Source organism: Cricetulus griseus (genome assembly GCF_003668045.3).
Source record: "Cricetulus griseus strain 17A/GY chromosome 1 unlocalized genomic scaffold, alternate assembly CriGri-PICRH-1.0 chr1_0, whole genome shotgun sequence".
Lineage (NCBI taxonomy): Eukaryota > Metazoa > Chordata > Mammalia > Rodentia > Cricetidae > Cricetulus > Cricetulus griseus.
Genome location: NW_023276806.1, coordinates 219,491,312 through 219,515,043, shown reverse-complemented (window position 1 = coordinate 219,515,043; position 23,732 = coordinate 219,491,312).

The window sequence follows — 23,732 nt, the reverse complement described above, 5'->3', positions numbered from 1 at the left end:
CAGCCGTTTTTCCAGCCCAAGTCCTCCCAAAGCTTTTGTTATGAAGTCTTAGCACTATAGGTAGTAAATGTTCCTCTTAACTACCTTTATTGTGTCACATGGATTTTGGTTCGCTGTCTTTTCATTTTCATTACATTCTAGGAAATTATTTTCTGTTTTCTTTGGCCTAGTTATCATTCAAGAGTGTGTTGTTGAGGCTCCATAAGTTTGTGTGCTTTCTGGTTCTGTCATTGTTAATTATAATGCTTTGTTTCATCATGGTAATATAGTATACAGGGTGTTACTTCTGTTTTCTCATACTTGTTGAGACTTGCTATTTGTCCTAATATATGACCAGTTTTGGAGTTGGTTCCACAGGTTGAGAAGAATGTGTCTTCTTCAGTATTTGGATGGAATGTTCTATAGATGTCCAATTGATTATGTCATTTAACTCCAAAGTTTCTCATTTAATTTTTGACCATATGTCTTTTACATCAGTGTGGGTAAGATATTGAAGTCATCACTATCACTTTGTTGAAAATGATCAATGGAGGGGCTGGAGAGGTGGCTCAGAGGTTAAGAACACTGCCTGTTCTTCCAGAGGACCTGAGTTCAATTCCCAGCAACCACATGGTGGCTCACAACCATCTATAATGACATCTGGTGCCCTTATTGGTGTGAGGCATACATACAGCCAGAACATGGTATACATAATAAATAAATCATTAAAAAAGAATAGCTCAAAAAAAGAGAAAATGATCAATAGTTTTATAACTAGTAGTACTTCTTTCATGAAATTGTGCGCATGTTTGTTTGATGCACACATGTTTTGAATTGTAATATTTTCTTAGTGCATTGTTCTTTCAGTGGGTGTTAAGATCCACACTGCCAGAGAAGCTAGTAAACAAGAAGGACCCTAAGAGAGACATACAGGGTCTCCTGGAGAAGGGAAAGGGGTCAAGAATCCCTGAGCAAATTGAGAGCACAGGAGGAGGGTCAAGGGAACTATGAGAATGAGAAGGGAAGAAGAGGAAGGATGCAGAGGTCACGAGGGAGCAGAAAGGTTGAGTCAGGTGAAGAATAGAAGAAAGGGTATGTGATAGGTAGGGTTTTAGTTGGGGGGGGTGGTAGGGGAGGACGGGAGGGAGAAGGGAACTGGGATTGTCGTGTAAAACAATCTTGTTTCTAATTCAAATAAAAAAATCTGAAAAAAGAAAACAGAAAAAAAAAAAAAACAAAACAATTCCATGTCTCTTCTGACTGGTTTTGTTTTAAAGTCTGTTTTGTCAGTTGACTGTTCCCTGATGGGAGATGTTATTCTGTGAACCTTTCTCTTATTGGTGGATGAATCAAACACTTCCAGACAGGAAGACTTGCAGAGCTAGGAGAGGAGGAGAAATGCTGGGAAGTGTAGGCAGAGAAGAGTCATCAGGTAAAGGGCATGCAGGGTGTTCTCCTGTAAGATAAGGCCATGTAGAAATACTTAGATTAATAGAAATGGGTTAATAATTAAGACAGAGCTAGCCAGTCAGAAGCCCAAGCCCCTGGCTAACAGGTTCATAATTAACATAGCGTCTGTGTGTTTTTGGGGGGTTGAGGCAGGTGTGGGACCAGGCTGGCAGAAAAGAGCCTCTGCAACAGTTCCCAAGTGCCATTGGTTTGAATTCCTTTTTTCCATCCTTTTACCCTAAGGTTGTTTCTTTCATTGATGGTATGACCTTTTTCTTGGAGGCAACAAACAGATAGATCCTGTTTCTGAGTCCAACATGTTACACTGTATTTGTTTATTGAGGATTTAAGACTGTTAATATCCAAATTTATTATTGCGGTATATACTTTAACTTATGTCATTTGTTGATTTTGTCTTGTTTTCTCAGATCTATTCTGAGCAACTGTCATGGTTTTGTTTATTCCCTGATCCTCTTGAGTATGTTTATCCTTCTCAGACTGAAATATTCTTTATTCTCCATCAAGCTTAGTAGTCATAAATTCCTTTCATTTGTTTTTAGTGTGGAGTTTGCTTCTCCTTTAATTTCAATAGATAATTTGACTGGGCATAACAATCTGGGTTGACAGTTGTGATCTTTCAGAGCATGGAACACGTCTTTTCAAGTGCTTCTGTCTTTAAAAGTCTCTGTCAAACGATCTGATGGACTTGCCTTTATAAATGAATGACTTGACCTTTCTCTCTTATAGCTCACAGTATTGTATTTGATTTTTATTTTTAATATTTTGACTATAATATGTTTCAGAAAAGTTTATTTACTGTTCCTGTCTATTTGGGGCCCTGTAGACCATTTGTGCTGAGATGGATATCTCTTTCTCTAGATTTAGGAATTTTTCTTCAGTGCCTTTCCTATGGTACTCTTCTTCTTCCAAGCCTATACTCTGAAGGTTAGGACACTTCTCATAGTGTCTCAAAGGTCTCCTATGTTCTGTTATTCATGTATTTGTTTAAAAATGTATTGGTCACCTTTACTGATTAATCCAACTCCTCTACCTTGTCTTCAGCCCTGACACTCTGTTTTCTACATGACACATTCTGTTGGTGAAGCTGTCAACAGAAGCCTTTGTTTTGTTTATTGAGCTTTTCATTTGAAGCATCATTTCAATCTGTCTTGTTTTCAGTAATTCTATTTCTTTATTCAATTCAATTTTCATAACTACTATTGTCATCTTCATTTCACTCATCTCTTTATTTTAGTTCTCAGGAAGTATATCCACATCTTGTTTGAGTTGTTTCAACATAGTTCTAATCATTACTTTGAATTCTTTGGAATTTCTTCCAGGCCATTCTTATCAGAGCTCATTATTGTGAGATTAGTAATTTGGAGAGGAGATATATTATCTTAGAATAATTATTTTAGCTTTTTCTTGTTCTTGTGTCTGCACTGAGATTTTGTTGACTGAGTAGCAATGCTAGATAGGGGCTTAGAGTCCAGGGTCAAGAGATCAATTACGTGTTGGTTCCAGGAGGCAAGGAGAAGGCTAATGTGGTCTTGGATCTCAGCAACAAAGGGCCCTTAATCTGTTGTCACCAAGATATAGGAGGAACCAGATTTTTTAAAAAGCTTTCATTACATATATTCACTTATGTTCTATGAAGGAGGCAGATGTGGAGTTCAGAGAATATCATTTAGGAATTCACTCTCTTCTTCCACCATATGGATTCTGGAAGTTCTATTGGCTCTTCAAGTCTGGCAGCAAGCGTTCACACCTAATGAGCCCCCTCACAGATCCAGAGAGAAGACTTTTAAGAAGGCTATTTTCTGTTTGTGATTGCTGCCATTTCTAGATCACGGCTTGTAACAACCAGGCCAAGGCTCTCATGGTGCAGTAAAAAATTCTGAAAATGCACTGCCAGGTTGTCCCCAAAGCTACAAGGTCCACTCTTCTACATTTTCCAACCTTTTTTCAATATTTATTGTTGTTAATACTTTTATGTAGAATTTGTAGGGTGTGTGTGTGTGTGTGTGTGTGTGGTTAATTCATTAGTTAATTAGTTGGTTGGTTCGTTAGTTTGTTTATTGAGACTGGGTCGGTTTTAGCCCAGTTAGCTTTGAACTCAAAAATTGTCCTGTCTCAGCCTTACTTGGGTGTCATCATCACTGCCTTCCTTGCTCCTGCTTTTTTTCCTCAGGTGCTTTCCTACTACACTTATTTTTATCTTTCTAAGGTTCTTCTCAGAGTAACTATGTACACTTTTATCTGTGACAGTAGATTTTTCAGTGACACTCATCTCGACTGCTATTTGTAGTATTTCAGTGTCAAAGAAGCAGGTTTACACATGGTAGATTCAACAAGAATGAGAAGACAAAGGATATTTTTCCTGTGCTCTTATTTATGTGTAGAAGTCTTTCAAAATATTAATATCAAATTATTTAAAGTCTCATTTAAGAATTATGCTTGTCAAAAAACCCAAAACAATATACAAAGAAATTTCAAAAAAAAAGTACGTGTATCAATTACTATAGCATTTGAATAATTCTACCAGTATTATTTTTTCTTTACCTATATAAAGGAAGATTTAAAAATGAAATTAAGGTACTGTTAGAATTAAAGAACAGACAAACAAAAGCCCTAAATCCAAATCCTCTTCTGGTCAAGAGAATAGAATCTTTGGTCTGGCTTGAGACCAGTTGTGTGGGGTCAATCACTTGGCCAGCATACCACCCCTAGGAAAGCAGGCTTGCTTTAAACCATGCTAAAGCAATAGGTGAAATAATTAGCCATTTAATGAGATGATGCACTTTTCTTTCCAAGAATTCTTGCCCCTAGTTACCAGGCAACTCAGAAAAATGTAGCCACTCCTTTTCTTCTGTCTCTTTTCAAATCACGCTCCCCCTAGCACTTTGAGTTTCTCCAGTTTTCGGGGGGGCTTCCTTACTCTTTTTCTAAAGCATACTTCCCTGCCCTGTGGCCACTTATCTTCTACATGTCTAGCCCATGCCATCTTAAATGGTTATTTGCCTCCTCTCCTTCAGTCTCCTCTGAGCAGCTGCCTTGTTTTAATTATTGTTGTTGCTTGTATTGTTTTGTTTTTCTAGTAAGATTGTCTTGCACTTCAGTTTGAGTCCATTAGTAATTTTTTTTTTATTAATGAGACTAAGAATTCCAGAAGGTGCCTGATTTCCCCTGTACCAGTATTGGATTCAATGACTTGTTAGAAATCAACACTAACTTATTTTTAGGAATATTATTATGATTGACTTCATAGACAAATGGTTTCCAGAATGACCTGTCAAAAACCTAAAAAATAGTGCCATCTCTGTCATTATGTAGGTAGTTGAATATAAGGTCATTTTGAAAGGTAATACAGGTTGGTTTAAGTCAACTTCAACCTAATCATTTATTTTAATAATTACTATTACTTATTATTTACCACTGGAATTAACATAGGCATACTTTTAACAAAAAAATAAATCATGAGATGTAAAGATTTAAATTAAAGTGAGAAATAAACTTCTCTTATATTAGATGGATTAGTACAATTATGTAGTAAAACCCACTACGATTGTTCAATGGAAATGTGGTCACACTGTGTTCTAAATACTCAAGCTTGTACCCATGGGTTAGTGCTGCTCTCAGCTTTTGTCAGATAAGCCTCTATTGCAGTGGTGGTGATTAATGTAGAGACTCATAACTGGTTGAAGTACCAAGAATAAGGGATGACAGGATGTTCAGGCCTAGTGAGTTACCTGTATCACTTCTCCCAAGGCTCAAGGAATATCACAGAAGAGAAGAGTCAGGGAATGGGGTGGTATGTTGCAAAAACACACCTTATGGACATTTCTCTTTGGGAGTGGTGGTGCATGCCTTTAGTCCTACCTTTAGGGAAGCAGAGGCAGTTAAATCTTTTCGAGCTAGAGGCTAACCTGCTCTCCAGCGTAAGTTCCAAGCTATCCAGGGCTACATAGTGAGACCTTGCCTCAAATGTTTGTTTATATATTTGTATATGTGTATATACACATATATTTGTACACACACATATATTGTCACTCAGTTATATACTCAAGTTATTCTTCTATTGTCTAGTTCTATTATTATTTACTTGATCTAACAAATTGAAGCTGGAGTATAAAGTCATCTTCTACCACTGTTCCTATAAATCCTTGCCCTTATTTTAGCGCTACATATTTGGAAGGTAGATATAAATTCTTAAACCTCAAATGAGCAATTCTGACAGACTTTCAGCATATCCAAGGGCTTCATTCATCCCTTTCTTCATGGAAGTTTGCTCCTTGGTTATATAGTCGAGAGTGTGAATCTCTTTTTTTTTTTTTTTTCCCCAAGTCCATCGAATGCAAAAACATCACCTGGACTAGTAGCCATAATCTAATTACCTTAAAATTCTGATTTCTATTATTTGAACATAAGTGTGTGTGTGTGTGTGTGTGTGTGTGTGTGTGTGTGTGTGTGTGTGTGTGCTCACATTAGTAATGGCTAATAAACACAACAAGATAGTCTGGTGGATCGGGATTAATAAATAAAGGCAACATCTAAGAGCTGGTGAGCAAAGGATGCTCCTGTTCTATAGAAAACAATGCTTTAAACTCGTCCCATATTTTGTAATTATTAATCAGCCAACTGCTCTTTCCCAGATTAGCTCAAGGCAGCTTCAGTGCATTTGATGAAGTGATCTAAAATTGAAATTAGTCTTGAACACATTGCATCCTTTCCTGGAACTAAAGGTTGCTCTCTCAAGTCCATTTTGTTCATAGTTGGCCTTTCTTTTTGGTGAGATGCATCAACAATAAATTGAGAGAATCTGGGTTCTCTCCATTTCTCTTTTTCTTTTTGGAGAGCTAATTTCAATGATTGGTTTAAGAGGTCTCCACTGCAGCTTTTAAGGTATTTTATGCTACCAATCTTGGCTTATCATGAGTTCAATTTATATAAACTGGGGGAAGGTATGACATTTTATGTTTATTGTCAGTGGTAAGTTACTTTTCTCAATATTGAATTCTAAATTAAATTCTGCAAGAATTACATAAAGCAGTTCTCAACTCAATTTACAGCTACGTATCTGTCACCTTTAGGAATACTGTTACATTTTGAATTATCTGCTATAGCAGAAAAATTAAAGGATAGACTTGAGAAAAATATTAATGCTAGGTGGAGGGTATTTTAAAACACAGCAGCACTTGATTCCTTCCCATTCCTTTATAAAGACAACATTATGCCTTATTTTTCAACCAATATAATCACTCTTATTATAGTCATAATTTATTCTGGGTATACTTGCTCAGCAAGCACAATAAAGGTGACAGGGAAGCTATTTTTTGACTAAGACAATATGAACAGTGCCCCCTGGAGTCCCTGGTTCCTGTGCTTTCTCTGAGGCCAGATACTGAGGTGTCAAAGTTCAGGAGGATGCTCGAAGCAGTCTAGTTTGGGAAACCAGGCAGGCACATTAAAGGGTGTTTTTCATGAAACACACACAAAAGCAACAATGAAACACTCAAAAATCCCCCTGTGCTAGTGCAAAAGATGAGCTCACAAGTGTAAAGTCATCTTCCAAGTTCCATGGCCTCATTCCCTTTATAAAGCTAGCAACTGAGAGACATCTTTGCAACAGAATAGGGCCATGTAACCTTTACAACAAGTGCCATTTATCCAATTCCTGATGGGCACCTGGCTCAGGCAGATGAAGTAAACCAAATTTAGTCCCGACTCTGGTGCCTTACAGTGGTACTTTTTGTGGCAACAACATAGGTTATTCTGATTCTCCCAACTGTGCGTGTGAGTTGGAGATAGTTAACATCTCAGCCCTATGAGGTTCCTTGCTAGAACATAATCCCTTACTGCATGTTAAAGCAGCTATTGACTTCAGGCAGTGAGATTGTGTGGTTGGGGTATACTGATCACAAATCCTCAGACACATTACAAAATTGTGTGTATACTTGGGTGTGTATAATACTATCACCAGAATATGAACTAAGACCCACAACCAACCATGCCCAAGCATCATGTTTTTTAAAGCCCTGTAAGTCAAATCAAACTTGACCTTAAGCCCTCACTCTGCCTCTGATGACAGAAAATCCAAAGTCACTTATTATCGATATTCTCCCAGTCCAACCCTCAGGCAACACAAAGGTTCCTGAGCTTTTGGGGTGGTGGTGTGGGATTCCTATAATTGGATTGGCAGTCCGTATTTCTCACAACCTCAGGAGCACCATTTGCATCTCAAGAGACTGGACCACATTCTTGGAACAGGAGGGAAGGAAAAATAGAGCATGGAGCAACTCACCAATTAACATCTCAATAAATTGTCCAGCCACGTGCATTTTGTTTTTGTTTTTGAGGGAAGAAGACAGTCCATACCTTTTATTAGATTCTCAAAGCAGAGAGCGGCTGATTTGATCCAGCAATGGATGCATGTCAAACCTCCGAGCTCCACAAAGCAAGAAAACATCCCATTTGCATTGCTTATAGACCCTTTTCACAGTGCTGACACATCTATGAGCTTTGAGTGGCCTCATTATTTTTTTATTAAATTGGGTCAGGATGGGACTCCCATTCAACCCAAATGCAGATGGGGTCACTGTGAATGAACCGCAATATACACAATAGGTAATAAATTCTGGGAAATGAAATCTGTCATCAGACCACTTTTTCACTCAACAAAAAACCAAGATGGGATCTAACATTAGGACTGCAGCCACCCCCCCTCAAAAAAAAAAAAAAGAAAAGAAAAGAAAAGAAATCCTCCAAGATAAAGAGGCAGAATTGCATTCACTGAGTTAGAAAGCAGGAGGATGGGGGGGGCAGTAGAGGAGAGGGGTGAAGGAGGGGGTGGAGGAGAGGGTGGAGGGAGGAGGGCATCTTTTATATATTGGACAGGAAAGGGCCTGAAGCTCTTTGCTCATAAGTACATAAAAGTACTGAACAGAAGAACATTGCTGTAATGGAGGGAGCGTGTGTCCAGCATGGTCTTTTCATAAATAAATGTGGATACCTGAATGGGAACATCAGCCCATCTTCAAGTACAGAGAGAGAAAGCTTTCAGAGGAGCAGGAAAAACACTCGGATTAATGAAGAGAGCCTGCACTAAGTCATAGCTGTCCTTTTAAGTGCTCATGGCAATGATTATTTCTAACTGGCGTTTAATTTTGTACAGAATCCAATTGATCAGACCCAGAGCCACAATTAATCGCTTGAATAAGAGTAGGCACAAATGGATTCTGTGGAGAAGTACGCAGATGCCCAAGTACCATTTTCACTACTGTCCTGGCCATGAACGCCATCCCCTTGCTGCTTACTGTTGCCTTTAGATGATGCTCAAGTCACTATTTAGGACAGTTCAATTTAGTCTTTTGTTATTCTGGTTCCACAGTTCTCTGAGAGTTGAAAAGAATCAGGGCTCTTGGCATTTCAGTGTGTCGCGCAATCATGCTTCCTGTTTCTTTTGTGTGTGGGAATGGGGTTTCACACATATGTGTGGATGCACCTGCATGTATATACAGGACAGTGTGGAGGCCATCGGCCAATCTCCAATGTCACTCCTGCTGTTCAGGCACTGACTTTTTTTTTTTTTTTTTTTGAGGTAGGGACTCTTACCTGTAGTGGGATACTTGTATACTGTGTGAAGATATATCTCTGTGATTGATTTAAGAAAGAGCTTAATGGATAATAGTGGGCAGTAGGGGGATAGATGGGGTTGTTGGGCAGAGAGAATAAGTAGGAGGAGGAATTTAGCCTGGGAAATGAAGAAAGAATGAGGGAGGAAAGAAAAGAGAGAAGTTCAGCTAGCCAGGCAGCTGCCAGACAGACAGACATGGAGGAATCAGGAAAAGTAGGACATACAGAATGAAAGAAAGGTAAAACAAAGCAAAACAAAATGAGGTAAAACATAGATGAAGAGAAATAGGTTAAATTTAAGTTTTAAGAGCTAGTGGGACAAACATAAGATAAGGCTGAGCCCTCATAATTGGTAATGAGACTCTGTGTCTTGATTCGGGAGCTGGCTGGCATACCCTGAACTCTGTATCCAGGGGCTGGGCTGCCCTTCCCCCACAGGCTCATCCCTATAGAACCCTGCCATGTTGGTTACCCACCTCTCTTTTACCTTTTGTCCTCTTGGCTGCCGTGTCCAGTTCCCCTCTCTCCCGTCTCCCTTCCCTTGTCCCTTCTCCTCACATGACTCAGGGTCATGTCTAGGCAGGTGTCTCTGTCTATGGTTATGTTCTTCCTTTGATCTCTAATGAACTTTTTCCTCTACCATACTTAAGAGTAGTCATGCCCTTCCTTTCTTATTTTATTTTCTCATCCAGTCAATAGTAAGCAGTCATTTTCTTGAGTCAAGGTCAGATTAGAATGACCAATGTATGTACAGTTTTGTCTTGTGAATTGTAGAACGGTGAACTTTTTGAGTTGGAAAGATTCTCAGATGAGGAAAATGGAGGCTTGGTGAGGAAAGGGGCATGACAAAGATCCGCATCTGCATCTAATGGCCATTTGTTGAATGGAAGGATGGTGACATTCATCGCCACCAGAAACAAATTTCCTGTGTGCCAAGTATTGATATATCCCCTATAAATGTGGCCTGTGACCTACATGTAAAAATGGAGAAGAATTAGGAAATTGTGTGAATTCCTCATCTGAAACAGAGGGTTTTTTGTTGTTGTTGTTGGAAAATATGATTATACTTGACACTTAAATTTAGCTGGCATTTGTTTTATGTGTTTGTTTCCAGCAGGACCTCCTGTCATCTAGACTGGCCTCCAGCCTTGAACTCCTGACCCTCCTGACTGAGATTGCTGTGCCTGGGTTATTAGTTTGCATACTTAGTTAAAAAGTGGTACTGGTTTATCATGCCAAACCCATTGTTTACTTGGGCTTTTATGCTTACTATATTTTCTTTACACATTAAAAAAAAAGACTCAGTCACATGTGGCTAATTATGAGAAGCAGCAAGGGATTTCAGTTAGTTTGTTGTTCATTCAAAATCCCCCAGAATCTACGGAAATAAATTCACCAATATGTAACGTGGCTCAGTTGACACACTTCTGATGCTTAGGATTTAGTAAGTTTTACTTCCTATTATGTCAGCCTTATCAGATTTATATATGAAAAGTACCTAAATGGTGGATTTCCATATAAAAGAAGAGGGCATTATGATGTATGAATTTTAAAATAGTGGTTTCTGAGAAATTGCACTGTGGTAGTCCTGCTTTCCTGGGGTTATTCAACAGCACTTCAGCTTATGTAATTACCACACATGCCTCCAGTACAGAGCCCACAAGGCTCCCAGGTTGGTCACCATGGCAACAGATTCTGAATGAAGTAGCCCATCCTAATACACTGCCTAGAGCTTCTTCCTGGAAAGTTTTATTTATTTATTTAGTTAGTTAGTTTTAACACATTCTTCCAAATTACAGCTATACAATTTCCAACCATTTGTTCTAGTTTTGTGTAGGTATAATGTAACTCCTAAATGCCTGGCCACACACAATTTCTTGAGTAACAAAGGAAACAGAATATAAAAATTTAAATAGAGATTGCTTTTTCATCCAGGAACCATTTTGAAAAGATGAAAATAACATTTCGGGATAGGAACCATGTGGCGGGACAGCCATTGGAAGGAATCAGCCCCTTCTATCTTTATAATGCCATGAGAACGTTTATGTTTATTTCTAAGACTTCTAAAATCCATAGATACAAGCAAAAAAAATGCCTTTTTAAAACTTTTAAAAAAAATGAGGGAACACTTGTTGCAAGCCCCTGCATTCATAAATATTGTAACTAATGTTTTCTTTAACCAATAAAGCAGAGAACCCAGAAACCTGCTCAGAGTCTCTGACCACCCCCACCCCTCCAGGAGGCCTTTAACCACTGGCTAAGGCTGTGGCTGCTGTCACAGCCGGTCCTGTTTGCTGTTTGGACAGGCCTTGCAGCTGTGAGAGTGGATGGAAGAGGGAAGGCTGACAATGCTGGGCCATCACCTAGGAAATACGGCTTCAAGGCTTCCTGCTCCATCTACTAATTCACATGAAAATCCAGGAGCCTTTCTTCTTTCCTGTATTAGGAAAGATACTTGCATGTTTAACTGCCTCTTTAACTGCCTGGGTGGCAGCTCTTTTACAAAATAAGCTTAGGGTTCTTTATGTTAGAGTCTTCAACTTAACTAATTTTATTCAGTATTTTCATTTCCTGACTCCTTGGTATGACTTTGATTAAACTCCGGATCATACCTTAGGACCTGTGCCCATTGGCTCACTTCCTTTTGACCTCCAGTAATCTGTGGTTGAGGAAGGATCCATGTTACCATTGTGGCAAAAGAAGGCACACGGCCCCCTCCAACTGCTGTTTGCGCCACAGAAGTCAGGCATGGTGTTGAATCAGCTCTAATTTGCTAGAGCCCCAGGGCCAGAGTAATTGTCCTGGGGTTTTTAATACAGACTCATTTGCAAAATAATGTGGAGTCGTGCTTGCTCCTCTTGCTGATGGAAAAGAGGAGGGAGGAAGAGAGCAGGCATTTTCATATGCCCAGTCTCCAGGTATATTTAAAAACAGAATGCTCAAACAAGGTACACCCGACTGAAGACAGACTAAACAGCGAGCAGTGATACTTCCCGTGAGGAGTGAAGGCTTTTCTTCTGATACCTTGAGTGTACCTAGCTGACTCGATACATCTTTCTTCTTCTTCCTTCCTTCCTTCCTTCCTTCCTTCCTTCCTTCCTTCCTTTCTCTTCCTTCCTTTCCTTACTTTTTCTTTTTCCTCCCTCCCTCCCTCCTCTTCCTTCCTGCTTTCCTTACTTTTTCTTTTTCCTTCCTTCTTTTCTTCCTCCTCCTCCTCCTCCTTTTTTTTTTTTTTTTTTTTGACAAGCTTTCTCTGTGCAGCCCTAGCTGTCTTAGAACTGGCTATGTAGACCAGGCTGGCCCGGAACCTATACAGATCCACCTACCTCTGCCTCCCAATTGCAGGATTACAGGTGTTCACCACCATGACTGAAGAGTTCATGACCCTGTGTGTCTTAAACTTGTTTGGGTGTAAAAAAGCAAATGTTCAAATGTTTGGCTCTTGATAACTTTGAGATCCTAGCTCAATGTCCTCTTGCATCAGTAGAGAAATATCCTAAACAGAGCATTATAGAGTTCAGGGGACTGTGTGTTAGAAAAAATAGCAGAGCTGATAGCACTGAAGGTGTAGAAATTCACACCCATCCTCCAGGCCATAGAAGTGAAGGTTAGTAACGGTTGCTGCTTCTGGAGTATTCATGTACACCCGGCACAATCCTGGGTGTTTTAAATATGCCAACATGGTCTGCTTTATGTGACAAGTACTGTTATTATTCACATTTTTCTAGATAAGAAACTGAAGACTACAACCTTCTGTCTCGTATCATAGCAGAAAGCATAAGGACTGGAGGATGGGTGCGAATTTCCACAGAAGGCAGGTATGGTGGGATTAGTAATAAATTAGGAGATGTTTAGCAGTCTGTGGGCTGTCCTCAGGGCTGAGGGAATTAGATACATGAGGTTTATATCTGTGCTCATATTATCTCCCTGCAGAATAAGTCAAAGTGGAAATCACTTTTCTTCTGTGACACTTAGAGTCAGGGCAGTTGCACAGAGCCCCGAGAACAACCCAACACTTAGATTAATTATGTGTTGTCGACATCTCCAAAGTCTTCATTTTTGAACCAGGGACACCCCATTTTCATTTTTCGCTATGTTTCACAAATGATTGCTATGGGAAATGCTGGGCAACTCACAGACACTTCAAGGGGAACAAAGTTCCATCTCCTGGTGATTCCTTTAGAACTTCGAGGCTGTGAATCTGCAGTTGGCTGGGAGTAGATTTGCATTTTGCTGCAATGTAATACTTTTCCTCACAGGAGAAAGCAGTCAGCTCGCACTAATAGGGGTTTTAATGATGTTCTGCCAGAGCCCATGTGCACAGCCTCGAGCCAAAAGGCTCAGGAAGAGCTTTGAAACCAACAACAGTGTTAACCACAGAGGGAGCCTTTTGCGGAATGATAAAACACGGTTACCCTCAGTTGCATGTACATCTGGCCCCATGTAGTACTCTGCCGGAAAAACTCAGGTCCATGGACCAAACTTCAGTTTTGTCCTCCTGGAAGTTTGCACTTCCAACCCAGTGGTGTTTGCATAATGTAGGCATACTACAGTAATGTCAAGATTTACCAAAACTCTTAGAGAAAACAAAACGGCCCCAGTACCAGAAGCCAATCTGATAAGCGCCCAGTTTCCTCCAATGATGTTTGAGAAATTTGGCACCGGCATAAATGACGGCTCACCGGTGGTGAGTTTCCGTGGAGCCACTGGCTGTTGCAGCTCAGGCTTTCTCTGAAGTGAGGGGTAGTGAGTGGAGGACTGTCCCCAACAGCACAGTTATGGTACCAGTGAGCAGAAACTGGCTGGTGGGGAGGAGGAGGTCAGGTTCTCAGAGAAGACAGGGAGTTTTGCACCTCTTTCTATCAGGCAGAAGAGTCAGAGCCTTCCTCCTGGAGGAGAGCTGCTGGGGTACACTGAATTAATAATGATGGCTAACATCTTCTAGCATTTACTGCGCCCCAGACACTCTTGTAAGGGCTTTACACATGTCAACTTAGTTAATCCTTACAACAGCTCAATGAGGTACATATTATTATCGTCTGCTTTTAAAGGTGAAGGGCGGGAAGCACACAGAGAGGGTAAGCGGCTAAGTCAGGAGAACAGCTGCCTGGCTGCGGGAGCTACAGGTTTGTCCAGGACAATAACAAGCCCTGATGAGTTCCTGGTGGGGCCTGGCTGAGTGTGCAGCTGCAGAGCCGGCGTCCTGTTTGTCCTCACAATAAGCCCCCATTAATGAGGGAAGCACGATTGGGCTTCCTTGCTCCGGCAACCTGAAAGAGCCTATAGAATACAGATGCTATTGTGAGCGCTTTGTAATCTGGAGCCCCCCCACCCTCTTTTTAAAAAAAATAAATAGAATAATCAACTTCTTAATGTATCCATAGGGAATTCAGGAAAGGGATGAAGAAGCCGCTTCTGTTTTTGAGGCATTTGCAATCATTGTTGGCGAGACAGAGCCAACAGATGGAGAACAATGGGGAGAGACTCAAGACCTGGTGTAAGCAAGCAAACAGCACTGTGGTCTGCCTGCGAATGGTGTGGGAAACACAGGAAGGCAGGCGCTGGGGCTAGGAGGGGGATGGGAAGGAGAAAGTCGGTGGCCCTGAATGCATTTCCTAATCCTCAGACTTTGCTTTCCTGAGCTGAAAACGAAGCCATAAATTATCTTCAAGACGTTTTCCAGCTTTGACATACAACGAATTTTGATCTTTTATGCAAGTAAGATTTTTTTTTGTGTGTGTGTGTGTGGTGTTTATTAAAAGTCAGACACACCCGCTAACTGATATGCCCAGATTCCAGCTCACATGGTCAGACTGTTACAGTTTCTCTGTGAGCTCCCAAGTGCATACAAATGCCAGATTTCTGTTCACTTGGCAACTAATCTAATGCTAGTAACATTATGCATTTAATATTCTAGTTATTTGTATTTCTGCTTTTGTATCTAAATATGAAATTATAGTATATTTGAACGCCAGAACTTAATAACTTGACTGATTTGATTTTTCAGAGAAATAAGTTTACCAATTAGGATACTCAGACATCTTGCTTGTTATCAGTTAATTTTTTCTTGTCTTTGTATATGTTTTAAACATTTATTTACTATTTATTTGCTTATTTAGTTTTTAAGGCATGGTCTCACTATGTAGTCCAGGCTTAAATTGAGCTATGTAGTCCAGACTGACCTTGAACTCTCTTGGTCACTCTTCTGCCCGAGCTCCCCAAAGCTGGAACATTCACACAGGACTATACTATCATACATGGTTGTTCGTTTAAACACTTCAACATAGTCTACATACCAGTAACTGCTGATGCCCGCTAAGCTGAGGGTACAGTTTAAAACAGATGAGAATGAAACAAATTTTTAAAAATTGATTTATGTGTCATTAGGGATGCTATGTATTCAACAGTGAAATGTTTTTATGCCAGAGACCTATGCCTAATATTAAAAGAAAACAAACCATTAAGTTTCTGGTCACTGAACTGAAATATGGAAATCATAAAGGAAGTGGGATTCAGAAATCACGTTTGTGGATGGTTCTTAGGTTGGCTTTCTGCAACATGGACTACTCCTTGGAGCACATGGAACATTAAGTGTGGTTTTCAGACCAGCAACATTGACAATGAGCAAGTTCAAGGCAGCAGACTATCAGAGATGGCCCAGTGGGCTGTTGTACCTCATGTACTGACTCTACAACTTCTCCACACTTGAGGCATCAACAAGACAGTGTGTGGTCATGCATTATAGCCAGTGATTCATTCCTTACACAGCCCTTCACAGTGCCTACCCAATACATAATTTATATATAAAGGTAGAGGACAGAGCGCTCGCTCAGTGATTCCTTATAGCAGGTTGTTTACAGCAGGATTACGATTAAACTAGAGAATTTTTACATCCAAATTGTGTCCCCAGTGTTGTCCATTTTCCCTGTTGATAGTTAATTTTTCTGGTGAAGGGGGAATTACATGCTTCCCCTCGGTCTTCTCTCCTTGTCTTGAACCATCGTGGCATCTTTGCGAAGGCTAGAAAGAGTCTTGAAGAGGACTCTAGAAACAAAGACATCAACTCACCTAACCTCTTAGCTTCTATTTACCAAATCCCTACCTCAAATACCATTTCTTCAGTGAAGTCTCTCTTGATCCCTCAAGCTAGTTGATAGAATTTCTCTCTTTTATAATGTTGTTTCTCTCCAACTCCCATGGTTTGGATTTCTGTAGATCAGATTTGCATTGTGTGAGTTAGTGCCATGTGCTTTCTTTCATTTACCTGTAAGTGTTGAGACTTGGACTGCATCTTCCTTACTGTCTCTTGGGTTCTGCCTTGTGGATCCTGGTAACACCCAGTAATAACTTAGTCAGTAGCTGTTGAATTATGGCTTCCAGCGGAGCCAGAAATCCATTAGATAGCTTTCAGCCAAGGCAATTTGCTGTACAGAAGCAAACGCTTTGTGTTTGTTCCTAAGTACACCTTTGTAGGTGACTGACATGCATTCTTCTAACATTTATAGAACGCTCATAGTTGTGTTAAGAAAGAAATCCACCCAGGAGGAATGGAGAAATGCAAAGAGGTTCTGGAGAACAAACCCAGCTCTTTCATACCCTGGAGCTACCAAGGGCCAGCTTTAGACATTAGAAAGGGCCAGGGCAGGGAAAGGAGGACAAATCTTTGATTTCACACTCTTGCCTGGGGCCTTGACTAACAGTAGCTGCTGTTTTAGTCTCCATCATGGCTTCAAACCGTTTTAGAAGGGACTCTGGAAATCTCACTCTGGTGTTATGGGGGAATATTATCAACGTAAGAGGAAAACTCTGAGCATGAGAAGCAAGCTTGTCTTGCTTTCCCACAGCCCCAAACAGACTTCTAAGACTGGAAAGTATCTGAAGACATAGAGTAGAAAACACCATCTACTTATTTACACCACTTTTCTTCACACAAGCTCAGTAAGAGCAAACAATAACGAACGGACAGCTACTGCTCCTCCCAGGAGGAGGCTTAATTACTTTTTTGTATCTGTTAGATGCACATCTTGAAATGATTCCATAACATAAATCTATCGGAAAATTTCATCAGAGGAATTCATTAAAGGAAAATTTGATCAGCAAAAATATGGTTCATATGGATTCAAATACATTTTATCTGCGTTTGTGATTTAATCTAGACCATGTTTTTTTTTTTTTTTTTTTTTTATCTGCATTGGCTCTTTTTTTCCCCCTTTAAGAGATATTGCAGCTGGTCTTCCCAGGTTCATTTTTCAAGGAATACTGCCATCATGTGGTTTGCTGTGTCAAGACCGCTCACATTCCAGTTCCTTCCAGAATACTCTTTGTGGCTTTGCAGCTTGAGGCTGTATCTGTGGGTTCCTTTCCAAAAGATGAATTCTTCAAATTCTTGTCAAAGGATGAACTCTGGTCCAGCCTTTGACTCAATTTTCTGGTTACTGTATCAATCCTTACACATGCAACAGTTCTCTATCCTTGACTGTCTTATACAAACTTGCAAAATCCTCACACATTCATCCACTTTAAAGTCGGTAGAATGCTTTTGCCTTGCACACTCATGGAGCTGCCTATTTTTTTTCCCCCGTGATGCGTGGAAAGTGGCGGAGGCTGAGAGAACATACAAGAACTGTAAGAGGGAGGTATTATTTATGGTGCTGAAAACTCCTAAACGAGTGAAATTGGACTCTACGTAGTAATTAACATGTTTGAATAAACAAACAAATGGTGTGGGGGTCTGTATTTTCTTAACAGAGAAGACCTGTCAGGACACTGTTTTTCAGCTCCAACTCAGCTCCACACAGAGTATCTGTATACAGACAGAAAATATACATCCCTTCTCCCACCCCTCCCCCAGCCCTGCAGCTTCACCCGCTTGACACCCCCGACCCCAATCTCTCTGCAAGAATGCAGACTTTACTTTGTATTCAGGGAAGTATGTTAAGTACTATCCTAAGACGCAAACTCAAATCCATGCATCTTTGCACACAGCTCCGTGGCTTCTGTGAACTCTGGGTGCTAAAGGGCGTCCTGGAATCTTGGGAAAGACAGTGTGGAAGCCAGCCCGATTTCTTTACCACATGAAAAGGAAGGGCAATTTTCTTCCTTAACTATGCTTTGGCTTCAAAATTTTATCAGAAGTAAAGGGAGAATGCAAACTCTGCCCGGAATACAATTGTGGGGTCGATGCTTTGATTGAGACAGAAATATGGGGAATTATTCCCATGAGCTGATTTTGTGAAGTGTGTGTCGGCTTGAGGGTGGAAAAACAAGCTGACGCTGGTGTTTAAACAGGCTGGAAGGGCAGTTGCTAGGAGACCCTCAACACAGCTCCGGCATGCTTTGTCTCAAGAACCCGGCCTTTTGCAGTCATAGAAGACATTAAATGTATAGTCTGTCAAAATTTAGGTGGAGGAAAAATTCAGGTGGACCAATGCTTGGTTATTGCTTGTGTCAATCTAGCTATTCTGACTTCCATCACTCATTAAAGATGGGGTTTGAAAGGGGAAAAAAATAGCATTGTGCCAGGAACCAAGAGCCTCCGGAAATGCTCAAGGGAATTAGTTACAAATGCAGTTTGAATACTCCTATATGAAAGGCAGATGGTCTGAAAACCAGTTCCGAGAATCAGGCAGCCTCAGCTAAGTGATCACTTCAGTGTTCCGAAAAGAGGACCGCCAGTCCACAAACACAGAGTTCTAAGAGGAAAGGCGAGCGAGCGGGACTTTAGATCCTGCCGTTTACAAAACAACCATTTCAGTCATTTGTGGGAACCGTTTAATAGACTTTTATGAGAAACACACAGGCTTCCAGTTGGCGATTTAGACCTAGAGATGCACCGGACTTGAGAGCTGGAGGTGGCTTAGAAGTTCTTCTAGCGCCCCCAACTGGCAGAAGGCAAAACCTGACGCAGCTAGTGGACAAGCGAGGTCTATAATGGTGCTTGCTTCCTTCTGGAAGGTTTTCAGAAACTCAGGCAAGGTTTGTAAAATAATACCAACCTTTGCCAGTGCTCAAGATATTATATCCAGAGTGGGGGAAGTGTTTTAAAACATAGCAAAGAGGAAATTCTTGAATTTTGTGTTTTGAATATTTTAAGTACAACCAGCCAGAAACACAATCTGGGGCCCCTACTCTCATCAACTACCTATCTTTCTCAGGAGAGTCATGCTGTTCTGTGAGTTTGGGGACAGAGACAATCAGCAACTCTTTTGTTGTGCTTGTTTGTGTACAAAGCACCTGCTTGCTGTGTGTTGAGTCACTTGCTTCTTGCAAGTCGAGGAATTCTTCAAATGAGCTGGTGTGCTCAGTTGGAGGAACTGTTGAGTGGGTATCAACACAAAGTTTAGTTTAGCCTCTGCATCCTCTTGTCCAGATCTTTGGTGCTCAGAACCTGTTGCTTTAGTCCAGAAAGCTCTGCCCCTAAATAGCCATCAAGGCTCTCTCTGCCACTTTCTCTTTCCTTCATTCTAGGGGAAGCCAACTACGTGTTGGGAGGATACTTAAGCAGGCTCCTGGAGAGACTGTGTGGACAGAAACCAACTCGTCAGCACTAACTTGTTTGTTAACTGACTAAGGTGGTTTGAAAGGGCATCAGCTAACCCCTGGCCTCCAAATCACGTGAGGCTCCAAACATCACAGAGCCAAGACAAACCTTTGCATTGTGCCCTGACCTATGAGAGATTATAAATGATTACAAAGTTGTGTTAAACCAACACATTTTGGGGACTATTTGTTAGGAAGAAAAACAAAAAAAGACCAACTTGCAAATTCTTTGCCATCTGTCCTTGCAGAGTTCCGTACAACGTCTGGTTCTTAGTTTTCCTGACTTCTGCATTGTAAATAATGACAATAATTTCAATAACAGTACTAAATGGCTTGCCTGTTGATATAGAAAGCTTTGGATCCCATCTCTGCTGAAGCCCATCTACCACTGTTGTTTTCCTCTGAGCTTGTTGGTGTTACCTGTTAATCTAAGTAAACCTACAGCTAAAGTCATCTCTGCACATGCTTTAACACGAAAACTATGTGAAACAATGACAAACACACCAATGCAGTGTGTCCTGAGATTTTACTCAGCACTTTAAGTGTGACAGGAAATCTCTGAATGCAGGGTAGTGGGCACGTAGCAAGGGTACCTCAATTCATCTACTGCAAAGTCAGAGGGGCCCAGGGGCTTCTGCTTTCATGGAAATCCTAATTTGTGAGAATATATTTTAGAAGTCTGGCTTCTTATTTCTTCCCTGTGGTTTTATTTAACTATTGTAGCTCAGTGGTGTGAAGTCCATGTTTTTAAATGTCATAATAAACCAAGGAGCCATTTGTGTTACAAAGATGACACACAGTGGGTAGCTTGTGTTGCATGGAGAGAATAGGGCCCTGGACCTTTGTGTCTGCTGCCTCAGGACCTCAGGGAGTAAAAGGGGGTCTTGGGTCCACTTGCTTCAAAGTCATTGATGTGTCAGGAAGGTCTTCCTACCATCAAGACCAGAGGACACTGTCTGGGGCATGTCATACAATAATAATAATAATAATAATAATAATAATAATAATAATAATAACAGATTGTCCAAGATGGAGTTTTCATTTTAAGAGCCAAAGAAAGAGGCTTGCTGACAAGCCAGACTAGATGGTGTGAAACATGGCCACTTCACAAAGTAGTCTCCTGTGGCCTAAGGGATGGATGGTTGTTTGAAGCTAAGTCTAGATGATGACAGCAGGTCTCAGGTCATGAGACACAATATTCCAGATACATTGCAATGATTTTGGTGAGCAATTTAATTAAACTTCTATTTGTTTTTTTTCCTCAAATAATTTCTGAATTTTATTCTTTGGTTTGTGGATAAACCAGTCAATACTTTGCTTTTAGCAGAATGGTAGAAAATAACTTCCTAATTTTGTGTGTTTCTTCATGAAACTTGGCTTTCTCAAAGTATTTCACCAAGATCCATTTACTTTTTAAGTTATTTTACCAAAGGAACTTAAAACTTTTTTTAAAAAGGAAAGCAGGCACTGGGGTTGTGCTTACCAAATGATAGTGACTCTTCCACAATGCAGTGATAATCCCTCTATCTTTGGAAGGAGATCAATGGGCTAGTTATCCCAGAGAGAAAAAGCAGAAGTTCCAGAGGAATTGACAGTCTCAGATTGGCCTTTTCTAGCCAGGAAGGCTGGAGTCTTGCTGGATTATGAGCAGAGATACCATTGATCCTGGGGTTAATGACCCTATGTGCTCATCCCCACTCACATTCCTCAGTGTGCGAGTCTTGTTCTTCATGGACCCTGCATTTGGGCTGGGGGTGAAGGGTCACAGGAGCAAGGCTGTGTCTGGAGAAAAGCTACACAACTTCTCAATTGGTTGTGCTAAAGTAGCCATGTGTCTACCATGGATGGAGGTCTCATAACTAGAGGCAAATGGTTGGAACCACATACTCTATGGCCAGTAGAAGCTAATGGGAGCCAGTCTGCCACTCTGCATTTAGTTCAAGGATGAGGGTCCAGTAGACAATGAATCCATTCAGGGCCCCTTTACCCTCCCGCCTCACATGGGTCAGGTCATACTGGTAATTTATGGCATTGTGTCTTCTACACTGGTTGTTAAATATTAGTGTTTTAAAATATTGTTTCTGCACAATTTAAATATTGTATCCCTTTTTCCTTGGAGTCCCTTTACAGGGAAAACCAGAACTCTCAAAGATACAGTTAATTCCTTAGATAGTGACTACTTATCTAAAGAGACTGCTACATATTTGGGTCAGGTTAAATATATTTCTTTGGAATAAAATTTCCTTTACTGCCAAGTAAAATGGGGGATATTGGTGAGAGGGGATCAGAGCAATTTAATTGTCACAAACCAGATATTCTGAATACCATGTAAAAAGTTTACAACTTTGTGGAAAAAAAATCCATTGGAAAGGCAATGGAGAATCAGGGGAATCAGAACACCCCCTAAGCCATTAACACACAAAAATGTACTTCAATGGAGATTTTTGTTTTTTGTTTTTCTTTTCTTTTCATTACTTACTATATTTGCAGTGCACTAGGTTATACAGTGAGTACTCAATAGGCTTTTGCTGAAGAAATGCAAGTTCAGTCAGCTCTCCCATAAGAGTCTAACCACAAGTTCAACAAAAGCAGAAAGTCATGTTAACGGTCCATGGGGGACTAAACCCAGGGCTGAACAAGCAATTCATGTCTCTCACTGTCCCACTCCCTCTTATTTCCATGTTTCTTGCTCTCAAACTCACACTTTTGCTGCTGTCTTCACTTTAAAACACACAGCAAAAGTTCAAACTAATAAACTTTTAAAAATTCAAATAAGAGTGAAAAATGGGTAGAACTAAAGGACAGCATTAGAAGTCATGGTAATGGGTGTTTGACTGAGAGAATGTGTGGACGGGGATTTCTGGTGGGCTTGAACTGCTCTGCGCTGTGTCTGGGTATTGAATATACAAATCATTATGATTTGATAAGCTATGTGCTCAGGACCTGCCAGTTTTGTGTATTTATGTTACACATGAGCATATCAAGTGAAAAGGTATGCTGATTTGCAATCATGTTTATGTACTATTCAAAAATGTAAAAAAAAATATTCACATTGCTAATTATTCTGCAGGCATTTTTCTGAACTTATCCACAATATGTAAATTATGGCTAATTTGTATTCTAGTTAGCACTTGCTATTCTTCTTAACTTTAATGATGAGAAGTAAATCAAAGTGAGTATTTTTCTCTCCAACTTACTCTGTTGCAAAACTAGCACAGAGGAGCTGGAAAAACAAAATAATTAAAACTAATAGGTAACAGCATAGCATTCCTTAGATTTTCAAGCTCCCTAACTCTGTCCACATTTGATCCCTGTGTTCTTTCAGTCTCAGTGCCTCTTGCCTCTTGTTCTCTCTCTTCTTTATATGTCTGGACTATTTTAAAACAAAAGTTTTAGAGGTATTTGGATGTAGTTAGCTCAGTAGTAAAACAGGCTGTGTGAGACCCTGCGTTTGATCCCCAGCAACACACACACACACACACACACACACACACACACACACTTAAAAGGACAAACAAAAGAGATGTGTTAGAGGGTGTGCCATTGATTATGCATCGTATTCTCTGAGGAGGAACACTATTCTTTCACACAGCCCGAATACCTGACTCACATCCTTTCAAATCAATAATCCCAGATTAAAAAGTAACATCATGTCTGCATTTGTAATTTGTCTAAACAAACACAGTTTTTCCTAAAATGATCTGAGAAATAAAAATCAGTATTCAAAAAAGTTCATTCACTTGTTGCATTTATTTGTTTTTTTCTTCAGGTTCTTTTTTCCTCCCTAAAATGTTACCCGACCCCCCCCATTTATCAGCCCACCCTGCTTTTACATAATATTGAAAATTTTCAAGTCTAGGTTACTGGCAAACCTTCTGTTTGTTTTTAGATGTGCATAATTAGGCTCGGTTTTACAGGCTCATTTCACAAAATCATTAAAGGTTTTTCAGCAGCACGTGTGTCAACAACTGAAACAAATTCTCATCTTTGGCTATTAGTTACAATAAGACACCAGAGCTCCAGCCAGGCACCAGATGTTTTTGTTGAGGAGAAAACATAAAGAGCATTAAGAGCTTTTTAAATCTTACACTTTCACTTTGGTCTCTTACAAGAAATAATTGTGACATCTCATG